The sequence below is a fragment of the Rousettus aegyptiacus genome, unplaced genomic scaffold (assembly GCF_014176215.1).
Source record: "Rousettus aegyptiacus isolate mRouAeg1 unplaced genomic scaffold, mRouAeg1.p scaffold_m13_p_4, whole genome shotgun sequence".
In the NCBI taxonomy this organism is placed as follows: domain Eukaryota; kingdom Metazoa; phylum Chordata; class Mammalia; order Chiroptera; family Pteropodidae; genus Rousettus; species Rousettus aegyptiacus.
Window position 1 is genome coordinate 152,164,406 of NW_023416307.1, and position 15,298 is coordinate 152,179,703.

The 15,298-nt window shown below is 46.8% G+C and overlaps 1 long non-coding RNA gene across 1 annotated transcript in view; it reads left to right on the plus strand.

Moving 5' to 3' along the window:
- LOC107509065 overlaps positions 1–15,298 on the plus strand; it is a 116,744-nt gene extending 101,446 nt beyond the window's left edge. The window contains exon 4 of the long non-coding RNA XR_001596444.2: positions 11,244–15,298. This is a non-coding gene — a long non-coding RNA (uncharacterized LOC107509065). The remainder of the gene's footprint in view (positions 1–11,243) is intronic.

A 15,298-nucleotide genomic window follows, 5' to 3' on the forward strand; every position in this document is an offset into this window, starting at 1 on the left:
GGGGACATGGGTCAGGACAGCTCTCTCCAGGGATGAAAGTGCTGGCAGGAGCCATTGTTCCTTTATTGACACACAACTGGTAGGTGCAGGTGGCAGCCAAATCTGAGCTCTCCATTAATCTGGCTAACACTGTTCACCCCACAGGGGAATCAGGGGATTCCAAGACCTTACCCAGCTCGCACTCCTGGCCAAATGTTTTTCAATGGCTTTTCTACACAAGTGGCCTGCCTCGGCTTGCACAGAGGACTTTCCTAAAATCTCTCAAAGGTCCCAAATCCTAAACAAGCAGCAGCTGGCCTCAGTGTGCCCTATACCTCTTGCTAAGCAGCCCCAAGCCTGGCACAATTGGCAACCATTCCCAACTTGCATTGTAACTCCCGTCAGGTGGCCCCAAGCCAGGCACAAGTGCTAGCCAGTCTTGGCTTAGCATATAACTTCAACCACGTGGCCACAAGCCCAGCACAAGTGGCAGCTGGCATTAACTCACATTGTGGTGCTCCCCAAAAGGTCCCAAGCCCAGCACTTGTGGCAGCCAGCTTTGGTTCACGGTATAGCCTTTCCCAGGAATCTGCAAGCCCAGCATAAGTGACAACCAACCACGTATCACTTTGTAGCTCCTTCCGGGAGGCCCCAAGTTGGGCTTACGCTTCAGCTAAACTTGTCCTGCGCTGGAACCCCTCCCAAGAGACTGTAAAACCAACACACCTGGTGGCCAGCTTCAGCCCATACTAGAGCAGCATCCAATCAGCTCCATATACCTGAAGGGCAGACTCGGCTGGCACCAGAGTCCTGGTAAAGCAACTTCTGCTTTGTGGGGCCAGCGCCTCCACTGTGGTCACAGCCAGTGCTCACAGCTCACCAGCCTGAGGATCCAACGCACCCACTGTCATGCCAACAGCAGTCAAGGCTCAAATACACCAGCAGGGCACAAACAACCCACACAAGAGACATTGAGAAAGCACCCAGCTCAGGTGACCAGGAAGACTGTACCCCATAGGACACCTACTACATAAGGCCAGTCTGCCAAGATTGGGAGTCTTAGCACATCTACTTGATGCATAGAAACACAAGGAAGCAGCCAAAATGAAAATGAAACATGTCCCAAATGAAAGAACAGGACAAAACTCCAGAAAAATAACTAAATAAAATAGAGACAGGTGATCTACCAGATACAAAATTTAAAGCACTGGTCATAAGGATGCTCAGTGAATTTAGGGAAAGAATAGATGAACTGAGAACGTCAACAAAGATAAAATATAAAGAACTAGTCAGAAACGAAGAATACATTAGAGCAGGGGTCCCCAACCCCTGGGCCATGCACTGGTCTGTGGCCTGTTAGGAACCTGGCCACACAGCAGGAGGTGAGCGGTGGGCCAGTGAACAAACCTTCATCTGTATTTTCGGCTGCTCCCCAGCACTAGCATCACCACCTCAGATCATCAGGCATTAGATTCACATAGGAGCACCAGTCCCTGGTGCCGAAAAGGTTGGGGACCACTACATTAGAGGGAATCAACTGCATATTAGATGAAGCAGAAGATTGAATTAGCAACCTGGAAGAAAATACCCAATTGGAACAACAAAAAGAAAAAAGTTTTTAAAAATAAGGATAGTTTAAGGGACTTCTGCGACAACATCAAGCAACATTTACATCATAGGGGTGCCAGAAGGAGAAGAGAGAAAGCAAGGGATTGAAAACTATTATCTGAAGAAATAATAACTGAAAACTTCCCTAACCTGCCAAAGGAAATAGACATCCTAGTCCAGGAAGTGCAGAATCCCAAACAAGATGAACCCAAAGAGGCCCACACCAAGACACTTCATAATTAAAATGTCAAGGGTTAAAGACGAAGAATCTAAAAGCAGCAAGAGAATGGCAATTAGTTACGTACTAACTTGTGGGAGCTCCCATAAGACTGTCAGCTGATTTTCCAACAGAACTTCACAGACTAGATAGAAGAGATTGGTATGAAATATTCAAAGAAATAAAAAGCAGAGACCCACAACCAAGACTACTCCACACAGCAAGGCTGTCATTTAAAACTTAAGGAGAGAGAAAGAAAAAGCTAAAGGAATTGACCACTACCAGTATTACAAGAAATGTTAAAGCGGCTTCGTTAAGAAGTAAAGAACATAAATGTGAATAATAAAATGGCAATAACTACAGACCTATCAATAATCATTTAAATGGATTAAATACTCCAATCGAAAGACATGGGTTAGCTGAATGGATAAGAAAACAAGATACTACATATGCTGTTTACAAAAAACTCACTTCAGATCAAAAGACAGATGATTTAAAGGGATGGAAAAAGATATTTCGTGGAAATGGAAAAAAAACTAGGGTAGCAGTACTTAGACAAAATACTCAAATTCTGTAACAAAAGACAAAGAAGGGCATTTCATAACGATAAAGGGATCAACCCAACAAGAGGACATCTCTTGTAAACATTTATGCACCCAACGTAGGAGCACCTAAATATATAAAGCGAATACTGACAGACATAAAGGGGGAGAGTGACAATAATAGTAGAGGACTTTAACACCCCACTGGCATCAATGGATAGATCTAGACAGAAAATCAACAGAGAAACTGTCCTCAAATGACACATTATACCAGATGAATTTAATTTGTATTTTTAGAGCATTTCACCCAAAAACAGCAGAATATACATTCTTTTCAAGGGCACATGGAACATTTTCCAGGATAGAACACATGTTAGACCACGAAAATGGTCTCAATAAATTTAAGAAGATTGAAATTATAGCAAGCATCTTCTCTAATTCCAAGGGTATGAAACTAGAAATCAATTACAAAAAAGAAAACTAAAAAATCCAGAAACACCTGGAATCTAAATAACAGGCTACTAAACAATGAATGGGTTAACAATGAGATCAAGGGAGAAGTCAAAAGATACTTTGAGACAAATGAAAATGAAAACACAACAACCCCAAATCTATGGGACACAGTCAAAGCAGTTCAGAGAAATTTATAGCAATACAGGCCTACCTTAAGAAACGAGAAAAATTTCAAATTAACAATCTAACCTTACACCTAAATACAATGGAAAAGGAAGAGCAAACAAATTCCAAAGTGAGTAAAAGGAAGGCAATAATAAAGATCATAGTGGAAATAGAGTCTAAAAATCATAGAAAATATCAATGAAACCAAGAGCTGGTTCTTTGAAAAGATAAAGTTATAAACCTTTAGCCAGACTCAGCAGGAAAAAAAAAAAAAAAGGCCCAAATAAATGAAATCGGAAATAAAAGAGAAGTGATAGTTGACACCATAGAAATACAAAGGATTATAAGAAAATACTACAATTATATACACCAACAAATTGAGCAACCTGGAAGAAATAGATAAAATTCTGTAAGCATTCAATCTTCCAAGACTGAAAGAAATAGAAACACTGAACAGAACAATAACTACTAACAAAATTGAATCAGTAATCAAACTCCCAACGAACAAAAGTCCTGGACCAGATGGCTTCGCAGGTGAACTTTACCAAAAATTCAAAGGATAATTAATACCTGTCCTTCCAAAAAAATTGAAGAAGGCTCCCAAACTCATTTTATGAAGCCAGCATTACCCTGATACAAAGACTACAAAAAAGAAAGTTATAGGCCAATATCCCTTATGAACATAGATGCAAAAATTCTCAACAGAATATTAGCAAACCAAATTCAGCAATACATTAAAAAAATCATACACCATGATCAAGTGAGATTTATTCCTGAGAAACAAGTTTAGTTCAATATCCCCAAATCAATGTGATACACCTGAAACAAAATGAAGGATAAAAATCACATCATATCAATAGATGCAGAAAATGCATTTAACAAAATCCTACCTCCATTTATGATAAAAACTAGCAAAGTAGGGATAAAGGGAACATACCTTGGCATAATAAGGACCATATATGACAAACCCACATAACTTGATACTCAATAGTGAAAAGGTGAAATCTTTTTCAGATACCATTCAACATAGCATTGGAAGTCCTTGCCATAGCAATCAGACAAAAAATAAAAGGCATCTAAATTGGAAAGGAAGTAAAACTTATTATTTGCAAATGACATGATAATATATGTAGAGAACCCTAAGACTCCATCAAACTATTAGAACTAATAAATGAATTCAGTAAAGTAGCAGGATATAAAATTAACATTCAGAAATAGGTTGCATTTTTAGATACTAATAATGAACTGTCTTAAAGAAACTAAGAAAATCTCACTTACAATTATATCAAACAGAATAAAATACCTAGGAATAAATTTAACCAAGGAGTGCAAGACCTGTACTCGGAAAACTATAAGACATTGAAAAAATTGAATAAGATACAAATAAATGGAAGAATATACTCTGCTTGTGGATCAGAATAATTAACATCATTAAAATGTCATACTGCTCAAAGCAATCTACAGATTCATTGCAATCTCTGTCAAAATGCCAATGGTATTTTTCACAGAACTAGAAGAAATAATGCTAAAATTTATATGGAACCACAAAAGTCCCTAAATAGCCAAAGCAATCTTGAGAAAGAAGAATAAAGCTGGGGGTATCATACTACCTGATATCAAACTGATCTACAAGGCCATAGTAATCAAAACAATATCGTACTGACATTAAAGGAAACACATAGATCAATGGAACAGAATAGAGAGCCTAGAAATAAACTCATGCCTATATGATCAATTAATATATGACAAAGGAGGTAAGAATATACAATGGGTTAAAGACAGTCTCTTTAAAAAATGGTGTTGGGAACACAAGACATATGCAAAAAAAAAATGAAATTAGACCCTTTTCTTACACCTTATATAAATAAATTCAAAATGGATTAAAGACTTAAATGTAAGACCCCAAATCATAAAACTCTAAGAATAACATAGACGATAAACTGTGACATTGCTCTTAGTAATATATTTTTGGATATGTCTCCTTGGACAAGGGAAACAAAAGAAAAAAATAAACAAATGGGACTACATCAAATTGAAAAGTTTTTTGCACAGTGAAGGAAACCATCAACAAATGAAAAGACAGCCTACCAAATGGGAGAAGATATTTGCCAACGATACATACAATAAGGGGTTAGTATCCAAAATGTATAAGAAACTCGTACAACTTAATACCAAAAAGACAAACGATTTAATTAAAAAATGGGCAGGGGACCTGAAAAGACATATCTCCAGAGAGGACATACGGATGGCCAAAAAAGAAGCGAAAAGATGCTCAACATCACTAATCATCATGGAAATGCAAATTAAAACCACAGTGAGGTACCACCTCACACTTGTCAGAATGGCTGTCATCAACAAACAAGTGTTGGTGAGGATGTGGAGAAAAGGGAACCCTCCTGCACTGTTGATGGGCTTGTGCAGGCCATACGGAAAACAGTATGGAGGTTCTTCAAAAAGTTAAAAATAGAACTACCATATGATTCAGCGATTCCACTTCTGGGTGTTTATCTGAAGAAATCCAGAACACTAATTTGAAAAGACATATGTACCCCTATGTTCATTGAAGTATCATTTACAATGGCCAACATATGGAATCAAAATGTACATCAGTAAACAAATGGATAAAGAAGATGTGGTATGTGTGTGTGTATGTATGTATGTGTGTACGTACATACACACATGCAATGGGATGTTACTCAGCCATAAAAAAAAAAAAAATGAAATCTTGCCATTTGCAATGACATGAATGGACCTGAAAGGTATTGTGTTAAGTGAAATAAGTCAGAGAAAGACAAACAATATATGATTTCACTTACATGTGGAATCTAAAAAACAAAATAAATGAACAAACAAAGTAGAAATAAACTCAGATACAGAGAACAAATTGATGGTTGCCAAACGGGAAGAGGGTTGGGGGCTGGGTGAAAAAAAGGAGAAAGGATTAAGAAGTACAAATTGGTCGTTACAAAAGTCACGGGGTTGTGAAGTACAGCATAGGGAATATAGTCGATAATATTGTAATAACTGTATGGTGTGTCATGGCTCTAGACTTTGTAAATTATATAAAGGATCTAATCACTATGCTGTACACCTGAAACTAATATTGTATGTCAACTGTAATTGAAATTGTTTTAAATTTTTTTATATATAAAAAGAAGATCTAGCAAGATCCAGGTTAAGTAGGTGGTGTTTGGTGGCTGGGTTGCCAGGGGAAGCATACAGCTCCTTTCAGCAGCAAAAATCTCTCCTCACATGGAGGGCGAAATCCAAACCACAATACCAATCAGGTTGAATCCTCCACCCTCGAGGTTGTCATAAAAAATGCCTAGAGTGCAGATTCAGCTCACATTCAAACACGGGTACACCTTCACATACACACACATACTGTCATTTAAAAAACCACTCACAGGTCTTAGCAGGGCTCGGACTAGAGACAAATGCCAAAGGGACTCTATGGGGCTGAGGACCTTCGGGATAAGAAACGAGCCAGGGTGAGCTATGGTTTAACAGCAGCGAACGTGGCTCCATCTTTTGAGTTGGAAGCCAGGCCCTGTGCTGGCAGCTTTCCTTACATGATCCCACGTAACTCTCACCATCTCCGTGAAGGCAGATGGAGGGAGGGTTGGAGAGGGAAGCCCTGGCACCTTGCAGGAGACTCTGTAGCCAAAATAGCCATTATTTATGGGGCAATTACTATGCTCTCGGTGGCGTGCCATGCACCTCACGTGTCGTTTTTCCCTGAATCCTCAAAACAATCGTGCAATGTAGAACTGCGTCCCCCGTTTCTAATGGAATTGTGAGGCTCAAAGGTCGAGCACCTGGCCCAGAGTCACGCAGTAGCAGCCTCAGGACTCGGTCCCTGGGAATCTAATCACAGAGCCCTGTGCTTTTCCACCCTGGACCACCTGCGCACGCCCGTCCCTCCTGAAGGCCACCAGGGGTAGCACAGGCACCAGTGGTAGGGAGACAAGACAGGGCTCCCATAGCCACATTTTTGTAATTAGGCATGAGAACGGCATTTACCCTAAAAGACATGCCCATGTGTCATTTCGCCATGATCTTTGCACATGTTCTAGGGCAAGCTTCACATAATATTAGCTCATGTTTACCCAGGGCTTGCTGTGTGTGCGCCAGCAAGTAAGAGTGCGTAACGAGTATTAATTCACTGAATCCTTGTGGCGGTCTCATGTGGCAGTACCGTGGTGATCTTCATTTTACAAGTGAGGAAAGCAGGGCCAGAAAGGATAAACGACTTGCCTGACGCCACACGTAGAAAGTGGTCCAACCAAGCTTTGAACCTGGGCAAATCTGTTGGCAAGGCCCGGGCTGCTAACCCTGCCAGGCCACAGACTAGAGGAGCAGGACACTGTAGGTCATGGAGATACTGCGCTTCTGTGTCAGGTAAACACCTGACGAAGGTGATTGACTGCAAGAAGGGACATACCTTTCCCACTAACTCCTGCTAATGATTCCACTAAAGAGGTCGGCACCAAAGATAATGGCCGATGCAATTGCCATCCGTCCAGTCGTCTTTGAGCCCTTAAGATGTGGAGTCTAGGGGAGTTTTCCGTCTTAACCTTTCCCATTTAAACACGTCTGGCTGACGGCTGGGCGAGGCTGCTGGGAAGAGTTTGGAGGCCTGCTGAGAGCGTCGACATTCTTGTCCAAAAGACGTTGGTGTTGGCGGCTGTCCAAACACTGTGGTTAACGTTCACACCATTTAATTAAAACCATATTTTTTTAAAAAAAAAAAAAAGCAAAAAAACAAAAAATGGGTAGTACCAGAGTAGGAGGGAGGGCTTGGCAAAGACCTTATGTGCACTTTTCCCACCACTGGATCGACCAGACGGGGCCACAAAGCTGATACAACAGGATTAGCGAAATGGCATTGTCGGACACAGGCACAGCGTGACATGTGCTACGGCGAAGGCATGTTTGGCGGGATTAACCTGCCAAGGATAAAGATGTAGCCGACAAGGGGCTGAATGAATGGACTGGCATGACCGAAGCGGGAAGTCTATTTGCATACGATATTGACTGTGCTAACAAGCTCCGGGCTGGGCTCGGCAAGCCAGGCAGTCCCCTTTGAACCAGGAGTTGTCATTTTAAAGCCTACCTGGAAGGCATCGGCCAAGACAGGCTAAAGCAAATAGGCTTCACAGGCTACCTTCGGATTTATTGTTGCCCTTGTCCTGGAGTAGAGGTGCTGTCTTCAATGCCCGCGACAGCGTGTGTGACTTACTGACCATGCAGAATGATCCTGATGCCTTAGCTTTGGTCTCCCATTTGAAGGGTTACTGTCTATGAAAAAGCAGTGAAGAAACATAGCTACAATATACTTTAGAAAATACCTACTTGCAATGGGTTGTTTTGCCTGATTTCTGCGTTCTGAATCTCTGAAAGTCAGAACGGGACCAGGGTGAGCAAGCAAGAGAGCCCAGGACACAGAACTTGAGGAGGTCCTGCTGGGGCCAGAGCAAGCTTGGCCCGAGTGTTTTCCTCGCTCTCCTCGCCTTGGTCCCGCCCTGATGGAAGTGGCTATGGGAACGACGTAAGAGCTATCCATTCAAAACGTCGATGCACTTAAAATACACTTAGCGCAGACTCTAATGCACAGCTGAGTGTTGGGACCTGGGTCCGGGAAGCACTGAGAGAGACTGGGGAGGAGGAAGTGTAGGAGCCGACAAAGATGGTGGTGTGCCCCAGGGCGTGAGCCGGTGGGGACTTCTGTGAGCCTGTGTGGGACAAGAGGGGGTCCTGGTCCTCTCACTCCAGTGCATCTCTGCTCCAGGGTGTTACCTCCTGGCACCCAGCCACCCGGGCACAGCCTGACCACATTGTCCCTTTTCTGATCCAGGGAAGCCCCAGGCTTAGGGCATGCTGTGCCCGGGATCAGGGGTGCACAGCGCCAACGGCGCCTGCCATGTGGGCAAGAGTTAATGTTCCTCCGAAGATATTAAAGCCACGTCAGACTCCCACTGCACTGAGGCTCATTAGGAACATGGGTTTTTAACAGAGCCTAGATTCAGAGCAGCAGTTTCCAAATCGGGTTTATCAGAATCCCTGGGGTCAGGAGTGCGTTCCTAGCTTCACTCCCAAACCAAATGAAGCAGGGTCTTGGAGTGAGGGGCGGGGGAGAAGGGAGCCCAGAACCCCTCCCTGTCTCCCCACACAGATTAGGGCAGCTGTCCAGCACCAAATGAAATCCACATTGCCCCTCGGTCAATCTGGGAGGGAACGGTGAGAAAATCAACCTGTTTTTCCAGAAGTAATGGGTAGCAGAATGCTTTGTTGATTGGAGAACTCCGATGTCACAAAGCTTAGATAAATGCCCTGTCCTTGGGACTGTCTATGCCGAGTGATCGTTAAAAATAAAAATAAAAATAAAGCCCACAGAATTAGCTGGCTTGACCCTACCAAGCAATAGGTGAAGAAGGACTAACCTAAGGAGGCCGAAGTGGAAAATTAAGAGATAAAAGGCTTTGGTTAAAATTGGCGCAGAATTTTGGAACCCCGGAAATCTTATATTTTCTTACAATGCCCCTGGGGTAGCTGAGTTCCTCGGGGAGAACACAATAGGTAAAAAGGCCCTGGGGTGGGAGGGAACAGGCTATGTTCCAGCAGGGCCACCACTCCATGGGGCTGAATGACACCCAGGTCTACCTGCCTCCTAATCCCAGTGCTCAACCACAGTGCTGCACAGCCACCTGCTAGTCCACACTGCACGCCAGAGAACAGGTGTTCACCTCCTCCCACTGTTGACGGACCACATAAGTCCCTTCATCCTGCTGAAAACGTCCCACTCCTCACCAAGTGGGCACAGTGACAGATCGCGACCTTCACAGGGTGTGAAGCACCTAGAACAGCCCCTGCCTGGACATAGCACCCTTCACTCCCAGTACACAGTGAGTGCACAGCTCGTCTGTGTCCTGCCTGGGAGCCTCGTCGGTGCCACCCCTGTGGGGCAGCAACCCCCAGCTGGGCAGTGCTGTGGACCACAGAGGCCCCGGTGCAGGATTACGGCCTAATGTCCCCACAGGGGATACTTTGATAGTAGATATAACAAAAAAGACTTTTCTGGACGCTGCGGCCACAGTGGTTTGCGTGGCGCAGTGTTCAGCCGTGATTGATGAATTACTCAAAGTTTCTGCCTCCCTCGATTCCAGCGAGAACTTTGGCAGAACTTCTGTGCCACATCTAGTACTAGGAACTTGCCAGCTTTGCGTCCTTAAAATAAAGCAGATTCCAAGATAGATGGCAGAAAGTGGAAAATGTGATTTTTTTTTTTTTTTTAATTGGAGAACGAAGAACCACGCAGCAGGCAGGAGCCATTTGGGGCCAAAGAGCTGCTCATTTAAAAGTGTTTATCGACACCTGGAAATAGGGATTAAACTTTAAATGCTATTTTCATGTCGATCTATGTTATCTAATGTCATAGTGGTGCTAAAAGCCAAGCAGACATCAAAGGGAGAGTTCCAACGTCACCTTACTGCCGAGTGCCTCCCGTACAGACTCGCAGTACCTCCCCTCCGAAGCGCGAGGACAAGCCCAGCCGGTCGCCTGCTGAAAGGCAGGGCACGGTGATGCTTAATTGTCTTCACGTGGACAGCCTGGTTTCTTTTTCGGCCAGTCTGTTCCTTTGGGTTTGCATGACTGTCCAGATCTGCAGTGGCCACCTTTATTTTGTGGTTGGGTTGCATTTCCGGCCTTTGGAGGATTTAGCGAGCTAGTCTTCATCTTTAGAAGGTTCCGTTCAGACCCTGGTCATCCTTAGTAAACATGGGAGCTACCCCACAGGGCTTTCGAGGTCTGAGGACCCAGGACAGGCAGAAACATCGAGAGGGAGGGATCTAGGCAGAGTTGTTACTCAGAACCCGAGGTGAGAAGGGTCTCGGGTCTCTGTGTTTGGCAATAGAGTAGCAGGAATCCCTGTGACCCTCCCGTACAAATATCAGTGAGGAAAAACTTACTGATGGGCCTTAAAAATCATTGGTTACCATGACACCCACCAGGGCAGAGATCCGGAAGCTGTGGAGGCTTGTGTCCCCCTTTGAAGATCCCGCAAAGGGAGCAGACCCTTCCCAGGGAAGCAGCAATGCACAACGCTCCCTGGAGCCACTGCTACCCACCCACGGCCCCGGGGGATAGGAAGGCTGGCAAAGGACGCAACGGAAAAGAAAAATCAGTCAGACGGGGATGGAGGAGGAGGTGCAGCGTCGAATCGGCTTGCATTCTGGTTCTAACCCGTGGCTGCTCTCTTCCCCCCTCTCCGCATCCAGGAGCATCACCGAGGAGATGGACGAGCCCTCGCCCACGGACCGCTCCCCAGCTCGGTGCGGTGGGGCAGCTGGTGTTGTGAATCAGGCCGCTGCCGATCAGAGAACGGCTACTTCACAACACCAGGGTCACACCCCACCACAGGCAGCACACCGGGCGCCAGTGCCCCCAAGCCCCCCGCGAAGGCTCTCATCATCGCTGGGACACCGCCAACCCCTCCAGACCCCAGCCGGAGGTCTGCCCTGGAGCAGGGGCTCCCACAAAGACACAGGCGCCCTGAGGCTGTGTGTCCACCAACACAAACTGCTGTTTTTAAAGGAAAAGCTGCTCCTGACAGCATTAGCTTTCTGCGGAGAAACGGATGCTACTGGCTTCCCCCTGTGCCGCGGACCTGTGGGCCCTCACAAGGGTTCGGCACCCCCAAACTGAACGTTTCCTGTGAGGTACTGGGAATGCGCAGTGGTGACAAGGAGACTTCGTTTTGATGAGTGGTGGTGGGAGCCCTAAAAAGGGCAAAGCGGAGGGAATAGAGGCCTTGATTACAGCATAGGGGTGTTGGGGGACACTCCTGGAGAGACGGGGACCTTTCGTAGTCCCCTAGCCAGGGAACACATCTATTTCCTGGACGGTCCCAGGTGCCTTTCTTTCAGTGTGGGGATTCCACGGCTCTCCATCCAGCAGGTGTCCCCACCGGATGCGAGCCAAGCACAAGGGGACCCTTCCTAGGGTGTCCATCTGTCACACACTCCTGTCCTAGGTAATGCGACCTGTCACCTGCGCCGACAGGTGGGCTTTCTTTCCCCATCCTGGGTAATGGGACCTGTCACTTGTGCTGACAGGTGGGCTTCTTTCTTCCAGGGCCTCCCAGCCGAGGACCCGGGTGCACTGGAAAACTAATGGGGTCTCCAGAGTCCAAGTATTTTTGTACCCAACTTAAATCACCCTTGTGACACCGCCATACATAGTTCGGAGCCACGGGAGGGGTTTACAGACACAGTCACCGGGCTGGCTAGCATCCTTTCCGAAACATTAAGGGAAAAGAGCATGTCCATCTCTCTGGCTTTCTATGGGACAGAGCGTCCCAGGGCCACTCCGCTACCCCAAGTTCTGTGTACCCTCTGTGCTGTGCTGTTGTTCCATAGAAGGACAGAGGGAAGGACACACACGAGCCCAGGGCAAACCCTGCACATCAGGGTGACCCAGACGGAGCCAGGGTTAAGCAGAGCTGCCCTGAGCTCCGCCACCTTGGAGTTCCAGGAGGTGAGTCTGCCGCTTCTGGGAGGCCCTGTCCTCCCCCCTCCTCCCCACCTCATCCTAATTGCTACAGCATCTCTGAAATGTGCACCAAGTTACACTTGGGGACAAGTAACTTCAGACGAAAGAGAGTCCCAGTTTTTCAGGAAGGTCTTCCTGCCTTCTCCTTAAAATGAGAAAACTGCATGTCTCTGAGAATCTATCCACTCGCCAGCTCCCTGGCCACCAACAGAGTCCGAGCTAGTGCCACTCGCAGTGCAGTCTGTGGTGGCAGCATCGGCAGGAGGGAAAGGCAGAATCTGCACACCTGCCGCGTGGGCTCGGGGAGGGCGAGGCTCAGGACGGTGTGTTCACGGGCCCCCGGGGGGTTCTTCAGAATTGCACCCCCCCCGTTTTGGTCTCCCCAGATCCATTTCAGCCCAACCCCCTCTGCACAGAACAGCCAGAATGTTCGACACATACACCAACATCTTGCGAATCCCTCCACCGCCTTAAAAGAGGTGGCCGCATGCCCCGGCCACCTCTCCGTACTGGCCCTGAGCCGCTGCCGCTGGGGAGCCGGGACAGAGGGAACGAAGCCAACTACGGGAGTCCCCGTCTCGGGGCTGGCTCCCCGAGAGGGGACAGGGCCGCCTCCGTCCTTAACCCAGGCTGAGCAGGCAGGACAGTGGTCCCCGCTTACCCACGGGTTGGCCCTCTGGTTTCCGTTACCCACGGCCTGAAAATATCAAACGGGAAATTCCAGGAGCGATTCGAACGCGTTAAACCAAGAGCCGTTCGGAGCGGCGAGACGAAACCTCACGCTGCCCCCGTCCATCCCTTTGCCCAGTGTCTCCACGCCGGGCACCCTCCCCGCCCGCCAGGCGGCAGCCCTCTCGGTCACCACGTCGACTGTGACCCTCATTTCACTTGAGACTCGTCATCGCGTGGGCATCTCATCACCTCGCATCACCACGAGGGTGAGTACGGTACGGACCGCGTTCACGTAACTTTCATTATGGCGTGTAGTTCTATGTTATTGTTACTCTCTTCCTGTGCCTAACTTATAAATTAAACTTGACCCTAGGTATGTGCGTATCAGAAGAAAACTTCGTACACACAGGTTTTGGTACAATCGGTAGCTTCATGCATCCCGGGGGGTCTCGGGACCCATCCCCCACGGATGAAGGGGACTGCTGTATTCTCCTTGTTTGTGCCTTTCTAAATGGTTAGATTCTAACCTTGTCTAAAGCACATCATCATGGAACCTGATTAAAAACCTAATAACATTTTTAAATGGGGTCAACTCCAGAGAGAGAATGAGAGGGAGAAGTGTCTAAGAACCAGAGAAAGCTCTACTTAATTTTGTTGTTAAGCTGGTGAATCCGCTTGAGGTTTGCACGGTTCTCTTCAGAAGTCAGAGGCTGCAAAGGCAGTATGTCCCCCCCCACACACACACACACACCATCCCCTGAAGTGCACACTGCTGAGAGCCCTCCTAGGAGAACACGCCTCGGGCCTGCCCGTCCAATGCCCAGCTCCAGCCACAGCCCCACGCCTCGCCCACACGCCTCTGCCCACAGTGAGGCCGCTTTTCCAAAATGCTGAGAAAAGCCTGCCTTCCTCCGGAACATTCCAGGCCCTCCACTTAGGCAGACTGGGTGCCCCTTGGCCAGAAAGATACTACAGTGCCCGCCTGCCACACGTTTTCTGAAACCTTGGTTTAGTGATCTCCACCTTCTTAAGCTCTATGTTTAGAATCTTTATTCTGTGACTACCTCAGGGTCCTACGTTTGCAGCGAGTCACACTCCAAATTACGGGACTCTCTCAAGAGACCCCACTGCAGACAACCAAAAGCCATACACGTTTACATCCTCCATCTTGTCCTTTCAAACTGGTGACCCTCTGCCGATCCCATGGTCAGCGCTTCTGGGGAAAGCTGGGTTTGGGAGGGAAATTTCCTGAGTAAAAATTTCATGTCAGATAGAGCAGTGGTTTTCAAAGTGTGGTCCCTGGACCAGCAGCATCAGCATCACCTGGGAACTTGTTAGACACGCAAGTCATCCCAGTTACCTCTCCCTTTCTCGCTCCCCCACCCCCACCCCCCGGGGGGAGGCTTTGTGCTAACAAGTCCTCCAGAAGATTCTGAAGGGCCTCAAGTTGGAGAACCACTAAAATAGAGGAAAAGACCCAAAAAAAGCCACCTTCAAAGTACCAAATGATAAAAGGGGGAGGAAGCAGAGTGCCATGCCTACCATCAGCGGCAGCGTGAAATGTTGAGGGCATTCACGGTGTGTTGAATACTTTTTAAAAAAAAAAAAAAACCCTACTGTTTTGAATCTTAGTGTATCACCAGGCATTCTGGGCTGTGGAAACCCAACCCTTCCCTTCTCCACCTGGTGACCGTGCCCAGAAAAGCCTCGCAGCAGGGGTACCGGAAGGTAAAATTTATTTCCCACCAATTTCAAGGCTCAGCGTTTCATTCACTACTGACTGAATTCTTGGCACGGGATGCTCACATTTTAAGGGCTTTATGATTCTTCAATCTGAGCTCCCAACAGCCCATATCAAGAAGAAGAACGAGAGGCAGAGAGAGGTTAAGTAACCTGTATCCCAGATGTGAGAGGCTGAGATCAGAGCCCCATGCTGTCCCCAGACCCTGCTTGGACATGATTTTGATTTGCTGCTTGCATAAAGAACCACTGGACTCCAGAAAAGTCAGCCGTGGCAGCTCAGAGCACCCCGGGTCTGTCCGAGCAATTAAAAGCCAATATGATTGGCAGCTAATTTGTGGAACCCTAATTCTAAAACATACCGCCATAA